This window comes from Pelophylax lessonae, assembly GCF_965119305.1.
Source record: "Pelophylax lessonae genome assembly, chromosome: 13".
NCBI classification, from domain to species: domain Eukaryota; kingdom Metazoa; phylum Chordata; class Amphibia; order Anura; family Ranidae; genus Pelophylax; species Pelophylax lessonae.
Window position 1 is genome coordinate 120,532,057 of NC_138780.1, and position 16,890 is coordinate 120,548,946.

Sequence of the window (16,890 nt, forward strand, 5' to 3'; positions counted from 1 at the left end):
ATACTGAAATTTCTAAAGGAAAAAATGTCATTTAAACTTGCTCGTGGCTGTAATGTATTGTCAGTAGGGCTGAAACAACGAATCAATTCATCAACAACTAATTGATTATGAAAATAGTTGTCAATTATTTTCATAAGTGATTAGTTGGTCAGCCGATTAGTTGTCCTGCATACAGAATGCATTATTACATATCAGAAAATACAGTGCAAGGCATATACAGCTCAGTAGACCATCTTTACATGTCAGTAGATGGCAGAGAACTTGTTAATGTGTGAGGAGTAATGCCTCATGGGAAATGAAGTCCTGGGCCAGAGAAGGAACCAAGTGATTCTAAAGGCAGAGGCTTTTTTTTACCTTACTATAGGGAAATTCTACAGTACTATACTTTGCTGCTTCCTATAGGAACACTTTGAAGGCAGTAGGAGCCAGAAGTGCGGTGGGGAGGGGGGGGGAGCAGAACCGGATAATCAGTGCTGTTTTATGCAGAACCATAACACAGAGTGGGTAAGTATAACAAGTTTGTTGAAGGAAAAGTCCAACATTTACAATCACTTTAAGGGCTCTGTGCAGGGAAGATCAGCATCTGAACCTAGAGAAGCTGGAGGCTGATAGACTGGAGGTAATAGAAGGCATTACATTTACATTTAAAGGAAAAGTTTACCAGTATTGTGCATTATATTTAAATTTAAAAATATCCATGAAAAAAAAGTCTCAGCTTTTAGTACTACTTTAATATAAAAATGTTACTTTCACCCCTCCACCCTTCATATAGCTTCATGTCTGACTCCCAGTTAAAATACCCTGCATATCCGACTTCTGGGCATATTTATTATATACATACACATAAAATAATACTTTCACTGTATTACAGTAGAAATTAGAATTATTTTATAATGGTGATTATCTGCTGTTTTTGTACTATAAAGGGCTATTTTTTTTTTAACCCCATCATGACAGGTGATTAAAAAAAAGCATGCTGCTGCTACTAAATGTATTTAACTTTTTCTGCCCATGTATGTATTGATTTTTGGACAAGAATATTTGCATGAATATTAGTACAACAATTATTTGTATATTCGTTTAATTGACAGGTGTTGTTTGAAAATTCCACTTGCTTTTAACATTCGATTTTAAAATGAATATAACTTCTGAGCAATAACCACATACACTATTTAAAGACTCCTTTGATCGAGAAGTTTCCATTCTACTCCTTCAAATTTTCCTGTCACTGTGGTTGACAACAAACACTGAAGGAATCGGATGAATTTCTTAAAAAAATTTCTAAAGAGAAGTTTGTTTGTGTATGGTCATGGCCAGCATAAGTGACAGCAGGTGCAGGGAGCTTGTATCAAGCTACCTGCCTATTACAAGGTGTTCTGTCATGAATATTATATAACAATCTGGTCTGAAAATTAGCAAAATAGTGTTTTAGGACTTTTCAAATTTTAAAAATTTTGATCTGAGTCTGATATGTACCATATTTAAACCTCTAATAATTCATATATCTGTCTCAGAGTATACTAAATGTCCAACTTTATAGCTGGATATTTATAATAACGACTGCATATAGATATTCAAGAATATTAACTAAATTATACACCAACCTTTTTTTTTCTCCCTGCCTCCCCCCCCCCCCCCCCGGCCCAAAGCACCTTATTCCCATGTTGATGGGGACAAGGGCCTCTTCCTGACAACCCTGGGCTGTGGTTGTTGGGGTCTGCGGGTTTGGGGCTTATCGGAATCTTGATGCCGCCTTTAACATGGTAGCCCCCAGATCCTGGCCCCCCTATGTGAATGGGTTTCGGGTACATAGTACCTTTACCCTTTCACCAAAAAAGTGTAAAAAAAGGAAAAACCACAGAACACAGTTTTTCACAAGTCCTTTAATGAAACGAAAAAAAATAGTGTCCCTCGATGTAAATCCTTCGTCAATCACGACGCCCGCCGAATGCGAAAATATAGAAAAAATAAAAAAACTCTTTGCCTCTTAAGAGGCTACCCGCTGTATGCCTGATCTTCAGCTTTGACAGTTTTTTTTATAAGCAAGAGTCGGAGGCCACCCGACTACGTCATCCGGTGGCACCCTCCCCCTTCTGATGCCACGTGATGTCATTTGGGGGGAACCACATGCCGTTTTTTTTTGTTTTTAATTCTGTCATATATACAAGAAAGGTTCCCCTGGATATGGGACTGTAAATGCCACTGACCACTGTATTTTGTATAAAAATATCTTTATTCGAGTTCAAAATTTATAAACAGACAAAAAAACGAAAACATGATGAATAACATTGACAGGGCATTAAAATATGCATGCATTTGACAGACCAATTATCGAACCAAATAGGGGTGCTCAGGTGTACAAGGCGATCATGGAACCAGAAACGACCCTACGCGTTTCGGGCTCAAGAGCCCTTCCTCAGGGGTCACCCAAAGCTCCAGATACAATACCTAGTATATCTAGAAGAGGAAGAAATGTTTTTAGTGGAATATAGAGTAATTTGTTCATATATACATGAGTAGACAATCATATATTATGTCTCATATTTTAATCTCAAAGTACATACTTCATGATAGTGGACCTACCCTTAGCATATAACCCTATGGGTTGGATTGGTCTGTCGACTAAAAAATGGTATTGCTACCATCAGGAGGAATGCCCAAATTCCCACAAGCCCGTTCAAGGGCTACGAAGTCCGTAGCCCTTGAACAGGAACACCAAACTTGGGGAGCCCCAAGAGGGGATACAGGACTACAATATATCCATACATTTTAAAAGTGGGGTATGCCTTTACACTACACTGACTGAACACACTGTCCGCTAACTACCTGTCTAATCTCTATTGTCACACACTATACATGGCTGCCGTCTAAGCAGCAGCCCTAAATAGTGTGGGGCGTGAACTTAGCCCCTGAGCCGTGACTGGCTAAAGGCACCCTGCCTTTGGCCAATCATGGCTCTGACAGGACATTGTGCTGTGATTGGCCAAAGCCAGGGCCGGGACAAGGGGTGGGCAGGAGAGACGGTTGCCCTAGGCGCAATGGTTTATTGCAGGGATGGGAGGGCACCTTGACCCAAAATCTAAGGGGGGGGGGGGCGCAGTTTTGCATCTTTGCCCTGGCGCTGGATGACCTTGTCCCATCACTAGCCAAAGCATACAGGTCAGGTGCATGTTTTGGCCAAGCACTTAATGCACTGCGATGGCGCAGTGCATTATGGGGCACTCGTCGGCGGGCGAACTTCCCGCCAAGCGCCCCGGGTGTTCGTGTGTTCAGCAAACACATGAACATAAAGCAAATCCTTACTGTTAATTGCATCAGTTTGTCATCCAGACATCACTGTAGTGCACCAATCCATTTCCACTGTCTTTTTTTCAGTAATCTTGTGATTCTGGAACATGCTTGCTTGTGATCTTGGAAGCATCTCACCTACAAAAAGCCAATGTAAAAAATGTTTTTGTGGGACCTGATCGGTTCACGTTAAGGTGTCCTGTAGTTTACAGCCTGAACTGTTCAATGCTGATGTTGTTTAGGCTTTAAAAGCAACACAGGCAGCTTCAACCATTATTTTATTGAAACAGATTATCGAACAGATATAACAAAAGATGCTCCATGCACTTTCAAATAGGAGAAATTCATTGTTCGTTTTACATACTGTACGCTTTCATTATCAGGGCTGTCTTTTATTGTGGACAATATTTTTTGTATTCCCTTTTTTTGTTGTATACATGGCAGTGCATGAAATGACACGCTGTATATGTATTTGGATCTGAATGATTTGAAGCTGGAAGACATTGATTAATGGGCACGTCATTTTAAGTACTTGTCCAGTTTTGACAGATGATGGAACAGCTCAACACAAAAGGCACATTACTTCCCAGAATCTAATGTGTGTATTTTACATTTAGCCTTCACTGTGACTTTTGTATTTCACAGAGGTGAATTTGTATGTTTAGTGAGCAGTGACCTATATTACTAATTAAATGTTATTTTAAAAGCACCTATGTGTGTCTTGTGTAGCTGACAGATCTTGCTCAACTTAAAGTGTTAGGAAGCATGTGTAAAGTATTTTCTCATATTAGTTTAGTGATAACTTATTATTAGGCCTGGGGTATCTTCTCAGTTATGGGCTCTGGTGTCAGAAAATTACGAGACCTGTGTATTATCATAGCATTACAGCAACAATTGCGTGATCTTTGGAGAGCTCAGTTTGGCCATTTTTTAATGTTGTCCATTGGTTACCACTGTCATACCTATGTAGGAGAAAAAACATTTGGCCTAAGACTGCTTTTCCTAGATCAGAAATGATGTCAAACTAGTGTTTTTTGAGGATTTCATGCATCCCACTCAGGGTTGCCCAACGTCAGTAAATTTACTGACAGTTTGTAAAAATCCGTGATTTTTACAGCCGTCAGTAAATGTCTGCTAGAGAAATTTTATGTTAGTAAAAAATCAGTCCTTTTTCCAGGTAGGTTAGTGTTGGCGCCACAAGTATAAGAAAGAACCCCTTGACAGCTTGATGCAGCACCTGCAGCCAGATTATTTTTAAAAAGAAGCAGTCTGGAGCCAGCAGCGGAACGAGTAGGCAGCCGCATATGCTGATACTGCTCCTCTAGTTCTGGCTGTGGGGTGATCTGAACTGTGCTCTGCCTGCCGCCTCTCTGAATAAATAGGTGATTGGAATCTGGTGCCTGTCTGGCAACAACCGCTGCTTAAGCCTGTGCTCACAGCCTTACATGCCCCACAGCTACACTACAATCTCCTCCTGAGTTTTTGGCTAAGATCAAGTGTAGTATCTGTTCTTATCAGTTGGTATGGGCCTTAGCTAGTACCAGTATGACCGAAACCCGGAGCGCTCTGAGTATTGAGGTATGGGAAGTAGGTCATCTGGGAAAGCATGTGGGGCCCGCTGCCTTCTGATTCGAATGGGTTGAACTGTCCTAACCAGTTTGAAGGGGGCAGGAAGCCGGTTCGGGGGGGCCGGTGGAACTGCTCCTGGATGTAATGGACTGAGGAACGGGATGGCGAGGGGAGGGCTTTCTCTCCTGGGTTTTGATCTGGCTTTTGTGGCGAGCCTGTCCCCAGTTGTAGGTAAGCTCTCTCTAAGCTGTCCAGGTTCTGATGTCTGCTGGTGGGGATAGGCTACACTCGGTCTGGCCGGGGGCTGAGATTGAAAAAGCCCGTAGTGTAAGTGCCCCTGGGGTGGCAGCCCAGGGGTGCCTTAATTTCTCACTGGTGAGGGGCAGCTCGCTGTGAGTTCTTTTGGCACCTTGGTCACTGCACTATGCACACCTTTTTCGCACCTGCCTCTTGGGACAGGCCTTTTGGCTTGCACCAGAGGAATTTTTTATTCCGGCTGGAAGGCCTGCCTTGGTTCCTCACATGGCACCATTGCACTTTCCCCACTTCCCCTTCCCCACTTCTATGTTTTGTTTGTCTTTTTCTTTGGAGTCCGTCACCTGCACTATCACCTTTGTTTTCTTTATTTGCACAGACTGGAGTGTGTGGGTCCTCGGGCCCTGCCTTAAGTCTTGGGAGGGGGTGGATATGGCCTTTTGGCTTAGTTCGCCCTCTCCCATGGGGTCTCCCTTCGGGGGAGCCCTACTTAGTACTCGGTGGGGGCTGTTTCGGCAGTCCCCCTGAAGAACGGGGTCTGTCTGGTTTCGGCCAGACAGACCATGAGTACCTTATGTCCCTGTCAGGAGCCTTGCGCCCCGGGGGATTGAGGTTTTGGGTCCTACCTCTTCGGAGGGAAGACCATACGTTGTCGCACACCCTGTGCTTTTTTGTGTTACTCACTTTGTGTGTGTGCACTTTTTTATGCACCGGGTGGAGTCTTTTGAGTGTGTTGCACACGCTACGGGCTTTAAAAAAAAAAAAAAAACAATCTCCTCCTGAGTAACTTATCCTGCTCTTCTGCAGGCGCAGTTCTCTATCAAGTGGTGTCAGGGAGAGGAATTTGGGGGTGGGAGTAGAGCACTTTACTCGGGTAGGAAGTGATTTGAGGGGAAAGGGGGCACCCCTGTACTCTGCACTCTGTATACAGCGCACCCCTGAACCCTGCACTCTGTATGTAGCAAACACTTGAACCCTGCACTCTGTATGTAGCACACACTTGAACCCTGCGCTCTGTATGTAGAGCACCCTGAACCCTTCACTCTGTACTTAATGCATACTCTTGGTATTAATTCCCCCTTTAAGACCCTCCCACTGTTGAGAGTGCAGGAGATGATATTGCTGCCTCCTGAATGTGTTTTTTATTTCCCAGCTGAATTGGAATTTTGCATTGAAATACTGGGTCACAACTGCAAACTTGACATGTCAAGTGAAAATTTCTGCACTGCATGTAGCTAAGCATCGAGGCCATGGCAAGCTGTACTAACCCAAGCAGCTGCTATGTTCATTTAGAGCAGGGGTGTCAAACTCAATTTAATTGCAAATTTTAAAGAGATATTGCTAGAGATGAAGTAAGAGGCACCACATCCCATAAATGGAGTAACTACAATAGAGGGGGGCAAGTGGGACTTTAACGGTGCTAAATGATGGAGAAAAATCTGAATTCTCAAAAATTGTACATTTTATTACACATAGAAAGTGAGGACAAGACAATACATCAATATAAAATGATAAAATCAAGAAAATGCACTCAAAATATCAACTCTACATGTTTCGCCATCTTCATAATAGCTTCTTCAGGAGTTTTCATAGACATTTCTCGAGAGTGAACATTTCTAGGTAATAAAGGGAAAAGACATAAAAAACATGACATGTGTATGTATATAGGGCTTATCTCAATGGTCCTAATGTTGAGTGCCCAATTGATTTGCATAATTGTAAAGACAATGATACCAATAAAGTACCTTAAGATGACCTGAGCCCTTTCTTATGCCGAAGGTGGAGGAAATAGAGGTGACGCCACCAAAGCAAGCACAGAGGGGGAGGGGAGCCGAGACCTTCAGACTCCTAGAGTTGACCCATAGAGGGGGTGACAACAGGCTAGAAATGATAGGTAGAAATAATAAAACCAGAGCATAGAAATACATTTCAACCCAAAATTGCTATGTCTCCAATTGGTATGAGGCTAAATATCAGGTAAAAAAGTTACCAAGATAATCACCTGATTATGAGTGAATGTGCAGTTGATTCCCTAGGTACTTCAATGTAACAAAGACAGGAAGGGAAAATGAGGTCCCCTTAATATCCCCCAAATGGGAGGTATCCCTTGAAACAAGAAGAAATGGAATTTGTTGAAAATAGTAATAAATATAATAAGGGTCTGTCAAGTTTTGAGGGTATAAGCAATTACCCAAAATTGACAAGATTCAGCACCTAAATTGTCATGCAGTATTCAAAAGTTCACCGCCATATCAATTCAGCAAATCTTCCAATAGTACACAAAAGATGAAGGAGACTGCACGGGAAGAAAAAGAAGCAAGGAAGGACATCATCAGCATTAGAATCTACCAGAGATGTATGGAGAGAAGCAGGGTTTGAAAGATTTCATTTACCGCAAATGGTCTCAAAGATCATGTATCGTTCCCCGGTGGTCTAGTGTAATACTGACCATGTGGCGCCGGCATTTATACATCCCCTCCACTCCCTCGGCGTCTGACGTCACCGAGGGAGTGAGAGCCCAGTGGTCCAATGGAGGCCAAGAAGGAAGTGCGTCATTAAGACGCGACCGCATCACGTGATTCCGCCGGAACCGGAAGGTCGGGGATGACAACATCCGGTCCGGACAAGAATGTAAGCAGAGGAGGTAACAGATTGCCAAGGGGCAATCTAAAAAGGGGATCCAAGATGAAACTGACAGCATCGCCGAAAACCGGATTTCAAGAAAATATATCCGCAATGCCTATACAATGGGCAAAGAATCCAAAGACACAAAAGGGTCATAAAAAGGAGAAAATTGCCCCATCTAGTGGATAAATCAGTGTATGTGATACAGATGACAATTAAATAGAAAAGAGATGTTAGTAAAAACTCCATAAAAGGACAACTGGGCATTTTGAAGCGGTGCTGCTACTAACCAGGTTGGACCATTTTTCCTGGAAAATAAATGTAGGGCACCGCGGGTGCCCATATGGGCAACCATAATAGAGGCTTATACCCTCAAAACTTGACAGACCCTTATTATATTTATTACTATTTTCAACAAATTCAATTTCTTCTTGTTTCAAGGGATACCTCCCATTTGGGGGATATTAAGGGGACCTCATTTTCCCTTCCTGTCTTTGTTACATTGAAGTACCTAGGGAATCAACTGCACATTCCTTTATAATCAGGTGATTATCTTGGTAACTTTTTTACCTGATATTTAGCCTCATACCAATTGGAGACATAGCAATTTTGGGTTGAAATGTATTTCTATGCTTTGGTTTTATTATTTCTACCTATCATTTCTAGCCTGCTGTCACCCCCCTCTATGGGTCAACTCTAGGAGTCTGAAGGTCTCGGCTCCCCTCCCCCTCTGTGCTTGCTTTGGTGGCGTCACCTCTATTTCCTCCACCTTCGGCATAAGAAAGGGCTCAGGTCATCTTAAGGTACTTTATTGGTATCATTGTCTTTACAATTATGCAAATCAATTGGGCACTCAACATTAGGACCATTGAGATAAGCCCTATATACATACACATGTCATGTTTTTTATGTCTTTTCCCTTTATTACCTAGAAATGTTCACTCTCGAGAAATGTCTATGAAAACTCCTGAAGAAGCTATTATGAAGATGGCGAAACATGTAGAGTTGATATTTTGAGTGCATTTTCTTGATTTTATCATTTTATATTGATGTATTGTCTTGTCCTCACTTTCTATGTGTAATAAAATGTACAATTTTTGAGAATTCAGATTTTTCTCCATCATTTAGCACCGTTAAAGTCCCACTTGCCCCCCTCTATTGTAGTTACTCAATTTAATTGCAGACCGCATCAGTATTATAGTTACCCTCAAAGGGCCAGTTGTATCTGTAACACTAGATGCCCAGAGTACCCCACCTCACTCCATCTTAAATTAGATTTTAACGAGGAACTAAACTTCCATTAGTAACTTTTACCTATAGGCAGACACAAGGCTTTTTTCTCAGTATAAAGGTGCTGGAACTCCCCTCATTCTGAGTCACTTCGTGTCTTTGCCCCTACCCACCTCCGAGCACCATCCCTTGGTTCCATCCACTACCCACCTCTAAGAACCACCTAATTTAGGGAATACAGAGCCAAGTATCATTTTGCTGTGCTAAGTAATTTGTATGGACTTTGGTAATGATAACAAAAAAAAAAAAGCTGTGAAATAGACCCCCCGGCAGCCTGCAGCAATTTATCCCCCCCCAGCAACAATAGATTACCCCAGCAACAGTCGACCCCTGCAACAAAATATCACCACAGCAACAATAGACCCCTGGCAGCAACAACAGATCTCCCAAAAGCCAGCATTATTAGACTCTCCAGCAGTTAGGTACAGTAGATCCCTTCTTTAACAGTAGATCCCTTCCAGCAACAATTAACCCCCCCGGAACGATAGATCCACCATCAGCAACAATAGACCTCCCAAGCAACAATAGACTGCCTTGCATAAATATATCCCCTACAGCAACAATAGATCCCCCAGCATCCAGCATTAGTAGACCCTACAGCACACCCCTTGGCATTACATACATTCAGTGCTGGAGGTGCCGGAACTGCGTTCCCCTGCATTCCTGTTAGGAAAAAAAACCCTGGGTAAGCCTATAATAGGGTAGTGTAAAAATCTTCTAAACGGGCACTGTTTATGAGATATTTACTGTGCATGCAGCCAGTGACATCACTGGCGCATGCGCTCTGAAGGAACGGCCACCCCTGCCGTTCCTTCAGAGCCCTGTGCCGTATAATCTGCAGCTCCTGCGCGCATGCGCTTTGGATTAAGGTAAATTTTACATAATGTGCTGGTATGCGATGTATACTAGGACATAATGCCTTTACCTTGTGTAGCACTGCCTCCTTAGGATTTGCTGGATATTCACTCTGTGGTTCCCCCTGGTTACCAGCACCCCACAATAAGTAAAGACCAGTCCTTGGGGGATAGGATATCCCCCCTATGGGGATAGGAGAAGGAAATAGTGGGATACTTCAACGTTAACTATTTTCAGTGATTGAGGACTCCTATCTTCTCTGCTTTACTATAGATTTGGCACAGCCAGGTTGTTGATTCATCCTGCCACTTCAGATGAATGTGGATTAAGCCTCTTATCCTTAAGATGACTTGGTAAACAAATGGTAATCTTCAGAACACTCTCCCTAGTATCCTCTCCCTCCTCTTGGGTTGACACCTGTCTACTGACTGTCCTACTAACAGTGGTGGCCCCCCTTAGGTCAGGCCCCTTGACACGAGTCTCTGTACTCACAATATTGTAGTTCTAGGGTCTCCAGTTTCTCCCCCTCAGTCAGCTTTCCTGGACCTCAGGGTTCAGCTCCTCTCAACCGCTCCTCTGGTCCCCAGGATGACCTCCTGCGACCGCATGACACCTGTACATAGGTGGAGGCAGCCGTTCCCTTTCTCCGGGACTCCATCTCCAGCCAAAGACCCCGGAGCACATGTGCTCTTGGCTTTTATACAGTATCCCAGAATGCCCTCTGCCAATCATCAGGACTGTATCAAAAGCCTATGCACCCATTTGTCAGGTTTCCTCCCACTGTCCAACATGCCTCCCTATTGGACCAGCGTGAAACACTCTTCAGACTGAATGAGTCGCATACTGAGCATAATGAGCAGATCTCACTGACAGAATGTCAGTGATGTCATGGCGCCCTCTGATATTGATATGCCACCCATCCCTGTGCAAACTCCTGAAATTATGTACTCCTATGAAAAATAGTTCCTGACTCACATTCTGCACTTGTTTGTGACCATACACTATCCATATTTTGATATATCCTGGTACCATTACCTACTTATTGCTATACACTTCCTCTGCATTTCTGTCATACATATGCCTTCCCTGCCATACTTATACCCCCATTGCTATATTCCCTCTATTTTGCTCATCAATTTACGCTCTATACATTTTTATTTTTATTGTTCAGGTGCACCTTGGCATCTTTACTCCCATCCTTTCATTTTATTCTTTCTTTTATTTTTTTTCTTTCCACTGTCATATTTATTTATTTTCAACTTTTCATTTTTTGAATTTATCATTCATTCTTTTAAATCTATCATTATTTTTTAAGTTTTACTTCCATATATGCTAATTGTGGACTCGCCATGGCCCACTGCCATGTCTCTCGAGACTCTTCCTGTTAACCTGATGCATAAAAGATTATGCCTGAAGCCACTTCACATAAGGATCCCGACCAATATGTGTTTTGGGCCCCGCCCCCTCCTGACTGAAGTTCTAGCAATTACCACAGCAACAGGGTATAAAATCCCTGTCCTCAGTGAACCACTCCCATTGCCTGATGAAGGAGCACGGATGCTCCGAACGCGTGCAACCCCTGTCTTCTCTTCTCCCCACCGGAAGTGATGTAGAGTGAACCTGAAGCAGGAAGTCGGAGCCTTGCCGAGAGGCCGCCGCTTAACCCACAGACACACACAGGCAACCTGCCGACCTCCTCCACCACACTGCACTTAGGAGAAGAAGATGGATGACCCTGTTTACCCATTGTACCTGTCCACGCTTACCTCAGAGTAAGTTACTACTTTTTTTTATGTGCAATAAACCTTATGCCACACTAAGCCGGCGCTGCTCTTTTGCTCTCACTGACAGATCCTGCTCTCTGGTAGCCCGAGAACAATATAGATTTACCTGAAGCCTCTCTGGTAAGCAGACAGAGCTCAAAACTATACTCTCTCACTAGCACCTACCTAGGAGGGTGCTACACTTGCAGTAAAAGAAGAAAAAAATAAGTCCAGCGGTTTACAACCGCTTTAAGATTCCCCCCCACCATCAGAAGTCAGAATCCCCCACCCTCCCTTACATCACCGTGCACCCCCTTACCTTGTGCTGCTGCTGGGGTGAAACTGAAAAGCAGAAAGTGCAGGGTCTGGAGGACGGCTGGAGTCAGCTGCTGGAGTCTGCCTAATGCTTAAAAGACCAGGGGAAATGGCGATGAGGGAGAGCTGGGTCTGCACAGAGAGGTGCAGGATCTTTAGGAGTTCTCTCCTCCTCTCTGCTGCAGATTGGTGGGAAGGGCAGAGACAAGCCTCTATGTGGCTGCAAGCGCAGGATCTGAAGAGGGAGTTCTGTCTCCCTCTCTGCTGCTGACTGCTGAGACAAGGTGGGGGTGCAGATGAGGGGGGGGTGCCACAGCTGCAGGAGAAGTGCAAGGACCATATGAAATGGCCTGTTGGGCCAGATTCAGCCCACGGCCTTGTGTTTGACACGTGATTTAGAGGTAGGTAGTCCGAGAGCAGTTCTGTTTAATCATCCTCCTTTTTGTCCACTCCCACTATTAGACGCAATCTGGTCATGCCCATTGCTCTTTTTGACATTCATAACAGAACTTGTTTTTCAACTGTATCCCAACAGGGTGGCTGATAATTTTTCATGCTGTGTTGACTTTTTACATGAAAACCAGGCTAATTACCTGTTGTGGGTATTATCATTGTTCACAGATTGTGTTTAAATATGGATTGAGTTAGTTTCTAATAGGATTTCTGTCATTTGTTCATGTTGTCAGTAAAAAAAAGTGTTCTGTCTGTAAACATATTTGCAGGAGGTTGATAACCCTGATCCCACTTACCCCTTCCTTGCAGTACTCTGCCTGATCTAAAAGTGCTGTATATCTAAAGCCAATTTTTATTTTAGATAAAGTGTGGAAAAGTTGTAACCACCATCAGTGATTTGTTGCTTTCTGTGTCTTTGCTAAGAAAATTTAACTCTATGTATTTGTCCTGGTTACCACTATCCTTAAGACAATATGTAATGCAAAATCCATAATGTTTGAGTAAAAAAGAAAGAAATTGGAGGAACCTGTATCAGTGACAATTTTCATAGAGGGGTTTTACCTAGAGAGATTTCCTCCTACTTCCTGTTTGAAATTTTAGGTTTAGGCCCCTTTCACGCGGGCACCGTCCGTTTAGTCACGTTGAAAACGTATCAGTTATCATCCGTTGCTTCATCTGTCTTCATCCATCTTAAGTTCCGTTATTCTCCATTTAAATCCATCTTCCATTCCATCAACATCCAATAATTTACCCATTTACTTCTGTTCTCATCCATTTTTGCATCAGTTTCGATCTGTTTACAACGGCTTTGATGACATTACCCAGAAAACATTGCTCCTCCAATGCTGCATTGCAGTTTTTAGTGAGTGACTTGTCCTTGCTGTGTCCTTACTTTGTCCTTGTGTGTGCTATCTGCTTTGTGCGATGGATTCTGACAATCTTTGGGACAGCGTGACATTGTTTGTCATATTTGCCTATATGTAGCAGATAGATTTTGGAATTGGGCAAACTTTCCAAGTCCTTGATGACGGGAAGCATATCTGTATCCTAAAGCCTCCAGGTTTCCGGGTCAAGATTTCATAATTACAAAAAATATTTTTCATTGGTCCTCATGGCTATCTGTGATAGCAATTATACATTTATTGCTGTGGACATTCGGGCATATGGCAGCAGTTCTGATTCCAGAGTGTTCCGTGAGTCTGTAATGGGTAGAAGACTGCAAGATGATTTATTCAACATACCGTCTGATCAGCGGCTGCCTGGAACTGAAGGACCAAACCTGCCTTTTGTGCTTGTTGCAGATGAGGCCTTTGCACTTTCTCAATATCTGCTTAGGCCTTATGCGAGAAGTAATCTGGACAACAAGCAGAGAATCTTCAACTATATGCTGAGCCGCGTAAGACACCTCATTGAATGTACATTTGGCATTTTGTCCAGTAAATGGCGTGTTTTTTAAACACTGTTGTAACTCAGCCTTGAGAATGCTGAGTTAGTAATTCAGGCCTGCTGCATTCTGCATAATATTTTCCAGAATACGGAGAGCATTGATGTTGAGGAAGAGTTCCACCTGCCTTCCGTACAGTAGGGACCAATTTGCCAACTATTTTCTGTCTCCACCATGTTCCATGGCAATATCAATATGTGTATTGCAGTGCAAATTTCAATAATTGTACAAAAATGTCCTAAGATACCATATGAAAATTACTTTAGTTGTGTTTGATTGCTAATTTTTGTAATTTTATTATGTTTTGATAGCATAAAAAGACACAAAAGCACATGCTATGTTCAAAACAGTTTAGTTGTATTATTCTGCATAACCAGTTTACGTAGGAACAACATCTATTTTAAAATGCAAAAACCTTATGAAAAATAAAGGTTTTTCACTTTACTTTTTTTTTTATTTGTCAAAGCTTTAACAACGCATAGAATATGCAAACTTTCCGAAAACTCAGGTTGTAACACAAAAACTCGGTTACAAATCCTGATAAAAAAGTGTGGGGGATGGGGAATATGAAGGAGAAGGTTGGGAAGAAGAACCAGAGCTGGACTGGCTATTAGCTTGAGAAACATCTGCGGAATTTGAGCTAGTGTTTAAACTTGGGAGGATATGTTCCCTGTGAGGCCTAAACAGGAGAGAAACTTACATGAGAAGGCCTCTGGGTATTGTGCATTGAGCTGTATGAATGCAAAGGGGTTTGTGGAAAGGGTGGCAGATATGGCTGGCCTAGCAGGCACGGGAACTCCTACAGATATTGACGGTATGACCTCTGAGAGGGTTCATACTGGCTAATAGTGGGCAATGGCGTTTCTGACTCTGCAACTCTAATACATCCCCCCACATAATTAAATATACCCGTATGTATCTCCACCAGCCTCTCTACTGGGGCTTTTTGTAACATGATAAATTGTCCTCAGGAAGGATGCATTTGAGTTATTCAGATCACAGAATAGATCCTTTCTCTTCTGTCTTTTAAAGGAGGTCATCTCATTCATGAAGGACTTCATGGCTTTGTCCATCTCAATATTTTCAGGCCTTTTGACACGTCGAGAGGATCTTGATGTTGTTGGCCTGTCATGACTAACCTATAGAGGATAATATGCCAATTGAGAACTGCAATGATGCCTTGGTGTACATCTGGTTTACGAAGGGCTTGGACGTGCACTTGGACATTCTGTCTCCTCCTCCACAGACTGGCACTGGCCTTCTCCCTCTTGAGTAATGGCTTGCTCACCTCCCTGCACTGCTTCTGTCTGGTTTTCTTTAGCGTTCGCCTCACACTCTGAGATGTTTGATGTACTGAAAAAAAAAAGAGGAACATTTGGCCACAAAACCTTACCATATGGAAACATAGTTTTTTCCCTTTCTAGATGGAACATGCAAGCATCACTTACAGTCTAACATCCATGACTTTCCTTAAGAAGGACAATAAGAGGATTTTTTCTTATTGGTAGCTCCGGAACCACTAGCACTCTCTGCCTCATGCTTCAAATCTCTGCGAAAACCGTCTCTGAGAGAACGCCACCTTGTGTTACTTTAGAATCCTGCAAGACACATTGAGAAAGATGACCATCCGTTAACACCCGATTGCCCATAGGAATGCATTGTCGTACGTTGACGGATAGAATGTCCGATCGTGTAAAAGGGGCCATAGATATACATTAACATTAGAGAATGTCTCCATGTATCTATTTATACAGTACATTGGTCTGTAGAATCATAGGTAAACTTTTTAATAGGGATGCACCTATACCACTTTTTTAGCAGCGAGTAGGAGTACCGACATTTAAGTACTCAACTATACCAATTACAAATACCTATTGCCAGCAATTAGGCAGATCAAGATGAAAAGCAGGAGGAGCAGGGAGGGGGGTCTCCATCTATTAGTGGGCTGTGTAATATTACCATCTGGCTAAAACCAAGTGATGAAGAAACACAGCACTCCCAACACTCAGCACTGTTCTACCAGATTACCGCTACCCATCAGATTGCGTAACGGAACTGACGTTCCAACCAAAAAATTCTTACTGCGCAAACGCTATGCGTTCCATTGCGCTTTGCGTTCCAAACACTTCATGATGTAACAGGTAGCGGTAATGTGATAGAACACCCATGCGGACATCTTGCTACACCCAGCTACCTAATTTTGAAAGCATAAAGGCTTAGCGCTGAGCAGTGCAGGGTGTACCAACATGGCCTCCGCCACATTCCTGCAGCTGCCGTCCAGCACTATATTTATTTATATACACTCACTTTATTGCTAAAATTACTCTGAAGTTCAAGACATAGCTGTGTGTAGTAAGATGTCCGCATGGGTGTTCTTTTAGATTACTGCTACACGCATGTTGGAACGCATAGCGTATGCTCAGTAAATGTTTTTTGTTGGTACGTCAGTTCCTTTACACAATCTTCCAGCATTACAATTGTCCTTTTTGTATTAAATTATGCCTCTCTCCTCCTACCCCCTGAGCCAAGCACCAATCATGGGTAGCTACAGAGCCTCACATTTAAGTCCCACATCAGAAGGGAGAACCTCACAGTGTAAAATCTGTGTGCTTGCGCCTCCTCCCCTTCTTCTCCCCCTGAGCACTGATACCTTCGCCAGGATTGCTCATGTCCTAGGTGGCTGGAGGTAGGTTGCTGCGATGGCCAGGAATCTGTGCTGCTTTCCTTTGGCTGTCAGCGAGGAGGAGGATAGGCAATCCGTCACATCCTCCCTCTCACTGAGCTGTCCGTGCAGGTTAAGGAGAGCCCCACGATCTACACGTACCAGGAGGGGGGGGGGGGTGGGGGGAAATCTGTCATGCCATACCTCATCTGCTGCATTCATGGGCGCTGACATTTTGTATCATGGGGCCCCTTCTGGTCAGTCTGCCCCTGGTTTGCTTGCACTTCAGCTGTCAGCAGGGGAACCTCGCTGACAGCTTAATGAGTCATCAGTTGTTAAGGATGTGCCGGCCCCTGCTCCTTAACAACCAA

At 43.2% G+C, this 16,890-nt stretch overlaps 1 protein-coding gene across 1 annotated transcript in view; it reads left to right on the top strand.

Annotated features, from left to right (window-relative positions):
* LOC309569394 (uncharacterized protein) overlaps positions 1 to 16,890 on the top strand; it is a 326,566-nt gene that overhangs the window by 19,450 nt on the left and 290,226 nt on the right. The gene's annotated exons all lie outside the window — the stretch shown is intronic.